Consider the following 5,318-nt stretch of genomic DNA (forward strand, 5'->3'; position numbering starts at 1 on the left):
CCGAAAGTCTGCCAGAGTTCCCGGAGGCTCCTGATGACGGGTAAATTGGCACATGCTTCACTCAATTATTCCACAAGCCCTGGGGGTGAATGAGACACAGGGCCTGCCCTCAGGGAGTTCCCATCTAGTCAGGAAGCTGGGAACAAACCATTCCAACTGGGGTGAGAAATACCAAGACCAGCTTGGCCAGTCTGCAAGTACTGTGGGCTCTGTTGACTCTGCCGGGAGGTCAGGGAAGGCTTCCTGGAGGAGGTGGTGCTTCCGTAAGGCCTATGGAGGGTGAGTGGGGGCTTCTAAAAGCAGTCCAGGCAGTGGGAGTGGTCTAAAACGGCCTGGAGAGAGAAAGCCAATGGGGCCGGGGTGCTGTGGACCCAGGGTCTCCTCTCCAGGGGAGGGTTTGTTAGGAAGGTGTGAGGCTCGAGGCAGGAGGTGGGGGACGTGATGGAAACACCATGGAGAAACTGGTGTGGGCTGAAGTTCAGACCTCAGACCCAAGTCTCCCACTCTGATCTCTTTCTACTCCTGAGGGACCTCAAGGGCGGAGCCCGCCCCTCCTCCTTCCCGGCATAAGCATCAGGTCAGCTGCGGTGGAGAAAAGGGTCCCTTGTGCTTGGGAAAAAAGCAAGCATTCCTACACGTCCTGACTCTCCCCTCCCCTCCCCTCCACTCCCTGGCTCACACTGGGGGCCTCCGGGTGCTTGCTCATGGCATCTTGGTCCCACTACCGCCACAGATGTCCCTTTTGGGAGTAATCAGTGGCCGTCCAGGGCCTTGTCCACCCTCCAGGAGCTGAGCAAGAATCACCCGGGCTGGTGGGCCTGTCTGCTCCCCTGAGTGAGACTCCCCAGGAGGCTTGAGATTATCTGAATCTTGGGGCCCATGCCTGAAGCCCACAAACTTTCTCTGCCTACCAAGGGCCCCTCAGGAACGCTGGGTGAACAAATACAGAGCCAAGGAGTTGCACAGCCAGAGTCCCAGTGTGATGCTCAGCCCATCAGTGTGTGATGGAAACAGAGGCCCAGAGAGGTCAGGTGACCTGCCCAGGGCCTTCCAGCCCCCACACAGCTGGGACCAGGATCCACAGCCCCCAGCCCAGAGTGCTGGACACCACACTTCAGGGGAATTGACGTGCTGACCTCACACCAGAGAGGTCCTGCTAGCTGCCAGCCTGGGGTTCCCCCGCCTGCTGCCCACCCCTTCAACACCGATAGAGGGACTCACAGGCACGACGGTGGGACCTTGCAACTGCAGACACAAAGCACACCACCACCTGAGGTCCAGGGTTGTGATTTGAATCCTACCAAGTGCCCATCAGGCCTTTCCCAGGTTGCAGGGAAAACAGGACCCCAGCCCCCACACAGTCCCTGGCCACCTGCTGCTCATGGAGACTTGTCTCCCCACCTTTAGGAAGGGTTTCTATGTGAAGGTTTTTGCATGCACTGGTCTGAACGCATGTTCACAGCCCTGCAAGGTGGGTTTGATTCTCATCCCCATCTTGCAGGTGAAACAGGTTCCCAGAGTCTGAGTAGTTTGCCAAGGCCACACAGCCAGGAAGGGGTGAACCAGGACTCAAACCCAGGTCCTCTGACTGCCACTTTCTCTCTCTGGGGGTCGGTACCCCCAGTCCCTTCCCTCTTGGTCTGTCGGAGACTCAGCAGAGACACCAGGTGAAGGCTCAGTAAGCTCAGGTGCTTGATGGAGACCTGGGGTCTTGTCACTGTCCTGCCACCTCATCCGCTGGCTTTGAAACTATCCGTGCTACTTCAGGCTTCCCCAGAGGTGTCTAACCTGGCCCCAAAACTCAGCCACCCCACCCTAGCCTCTGGGGGCTGAGGCAAGGGCTCCTCTTTTCTCCACACAGAATGGGCACCCTCTGAGGGCCTAAGGTAAGAGGTGGTCTCTTTCTAAAAGGCCTGGTGTCTAGTTAAGCTCTGGGTATCTTCTTAGCTTTGCTTTTTTGGGGGTCTCATTCAGAGAGGAGATTTGACAGCCTCTCTGAAGACACAGAAGTGAATGGCAGAGCGAGAAGAGGCTGTACCCCCCACCTACCATGACTTCCTTATTAGGCACATGGGGAATGTGAGGCCCAGTGGGTGAGAGGGGCCTGAAGGGGCACAGCTGGGACAAGAACCCAGAACTCCAGCCCCCCAGTCCAGGGCCCTCTACTGCCCAGGCTGTGCAAATGGGGCTGGGACCGAAAGATGGGGACATTCAGGCTGGGAGGCGGGCTTGCTGGCCAGCCAGCCCAGGGGCAGCACAGGCACTCGGGCAGGAACTCCCCAGGAAGTTTGGAAACCTTCTTTCCCTAGGATCTCAGCACCCTTTTAGATCCCGTGCAGATTGTCTTTCTGTTAAAGCGTTTTGAGGCACGATGGCTCACGCCTGTAATTGCAGCACTTTGGGAGGCCGAGGCTGGCGGATCACCTGAGGTCAGGAGTTTGAAACCCACCTGGCCAACAGGGCGAAACTCCATCTCTACTAAAAATACAAAAATTAGCCGGGTGTGGTGGCGCACGCCTGTAGTCCCAGCTACTCAGGGAGGCCGAGGCACGAGAATCGCTTGAACCCGGGAGGTGAAGGCTGCAGTGAGCCAAGATCGCGCCACGGCACTCCAGCCTGGGCGACAGAGCAAGACTCCGTCTCAGAAAAAAAAAAAAACAAAAAACGCTTTGAGAAGCTGCAGAAGCGGCTCTGCCTTTGACCCCGAATGGGCATCTTTACTCGGGTCCATCATCCCCACAAAGACAGGAAATCTGATGCCAAAAAAAAAAAAAAGTCATTCCAGGTGTCAGTAACCAGGCGCTGCCTCCAGCCCCGCCCCGCCCGCCGCCCCGCCCGCCGCCCCGCCCGCCGCCCCGCCCGCCGCCTGCGCCAATCCCCGACGGGCCAGTCTTCCAGCCCCGAAGCGGTCACCTCCTGACCTCTAGTGGCGAGCGCGGGGAACTGCGCCCCGGCTCGTCCGCCCGCCGAGCCCGGGCCGTGCATGCCCTGCCCGTTGTTCCTTCGCAAGCCGAGTGAACCTCCCGATGCATGGACTCTGGCTGTCGTCGACGCAGACTCTCGTGCACTGCTTAACCCCGTTTTGCTGCCATGTGACGGCTGCAGACACTGTCCTCAAACTGCAGTCCCACAGACAAGTTTTGTATTTTGGTCTGACCTACCCGAAGGTGTCCTTTTTAAGTCTTATTTGTTAATATTTATAATGACATATAATCCAAAGTAAATGGAAACTTCATATTGCGATCTCATTGCCTTGGCGAGACTCTCACCTTTTAATAGATTTGAAGGGGGTGGGGGCGGTGGCTCACGCCTGTAAGTCCTAGCACTTTTGGAGGTCGAGGTGGGAGAATTGCTTGAGGCCTGGAGTTCGAGACCAGCCTGGTCAACATGGAGAAACCATGCCTCTACACACACAGACACACACACACAATGACAATTAGCCTAGCGTGGTGGCACACACCTGTAGCCCCAGCTATTCAGGAGGCTGAGGTAGGAGGAGGAGGATCGCTTGAGCCTGGAAAGTGGGGATTGCAGTGAGCCGAGATCACGCCATTGCACTCCAGCCTGGGCAACAGAGGGAGACCTTGTCAAAAAAAAAAAAAGAAAAAAAGAAAAAAAGAAAAAAAAAAGATTTGGAAGGGTAGGAGGGGAGGTTGGAAAGACGGAGGAAAAGGCAACTGAAACCTACTCCGGATATAGTCTTGTTACTCTTCACCAGGAACCCATTTGAGGTGGGCCCTCAAGTTACAGATGGGGAAACTAAGGCCCAGAGAGGTTAAAATACTTTTACAGAATCACACGGCTGGTCGATGGCAGAAGCAGGATTCAAACTGAGGCAGCCCAAGACATTTTGCACCAGGACCTGTCGACCATGCTGTTGTCCACTCATCCAACAAACAGCCGTGGAGTATTGACTAACGCCAGCCCATCTGAGGCTCCAAGAGTCGTACATTTTGGAAGGTAATTTAAGACATGTACTGCTTAGGTTTGGAGGGAAAAAAATAAACCTTCCTAACCACAGATTAGTGTATTAGGACTAGTAGCAATCCCCACACTTTATATTTTCATTCCACCTTGTTAGAAAATGTCGATCAATTGTTGAATACAGTTTATTGTACATCATTCTTTAGGTCAGAAATTTCTCAAGATAAAAGCCTTTGCTTTCTAACATCGACTAACGAAGAAAATGTATGTCATTGAATATGCAAACCTCTCAATCTCTTTCCTCTATGTCCCCCTTCAGGGTCAGGGTCAGGGTTTAGGGTCGGGGTTAGGGTCTAGGATTAGGATTAGGGGTTAGGGGTTAGGGGTTAGGGTTCAGGCTTGGGTTCGTACTAGGTCCGGGTCCAGGTCCGGGTCAGCGTTTCGCATTTAGTCAGGGTTTGGTGTTCGGTTTTGGCCGGGTTAGGGTGGGTTAGGACTCGGGTCATAGTTTTGGGTTGGTGCGGTCGGCATCCGTGCTGGAATTTCCTTTCTGGCTGTCACCGTGACCGTAACCTGTATTCTGGTTCCACTGCTCTCCCCTGTTTAATTATCAGGGCTCTTTTCACCGCTGGCTCCACTCATTGCTCGCTCCTCCTGCTTATCTCTCCTGTCCAATCTGCAGAGCTCGCCACCTTCTTGTTCCGCCCTCTTTTCCCTAACATCCAATAGCAGCCTTCTCCGCAGTCCTTGCTCCTACCACTCCTGTCTCTTGTCCAATCAGCAGGCTTTACCAATGCTTACTCAGCCCACTTCTCTCTCTTGTCCAATTGGCAGGGTCTCCTCAGTGCTCGCCCCACCTACTTCATGCCCGTCCAATTGCAGGATCTCAGTGCTAGCCCCGCCCGCTTCTCGCTCCTATCCAACCAGTAGAGACTCTACCAGTGCCCACCCTGCCCACTTCTCTTTCTTATCCAATGACAGGATCTCCTAGTGCTCACTCCGCCCACTTCTCTGCCCCATCCAATCAGCGAGCTCTGCCAGTGCGTTGCGTTCCTGTCCTTTGGGGAGGGAGTCCGGGGTCTCTCGGGGAAACGGAAACGCAGGCTCAGATGTGCGGGTCCAGTTTCGAGGCAAAGCGGACAAAGCGCTCTTCCAGCACACAGTGGTTTTGTGGGGCAAAGGCCACGCGATTCCGCAGGCCCTGACCCTGCAGGGACTCAGGATGGCCCTGGGCGCTTTGTCCGGGTGGAGCAAGGGGTCGTGTGCGGGCGGCTGCGCAAATGGCCCCGCCGGCACCGCGCAGGCCCGGGTATGGGGGCAGCCTGGGGAGGCAGCGCCTGTGGGTGCCGCCCACGCCGAGAGCTCTCTGCCTCCCCGAGCACTCGCTGCGGACT

The sequence above is a fragment of the Gorilla gorilla genome, chromosome 12, assembly GCF_029281585.2.
Source record: "Gorilla gorilla gorilla isolate KB3781 chromosome 12, NHGRI_mGorGor1-v2.1_pri, whole genome shotgun sequence".
NCBI lineage: Eukaryota > Metazoa > Chordata > Mammalia > Primates > Hominidae > Gorilla > Gorilla gorilla.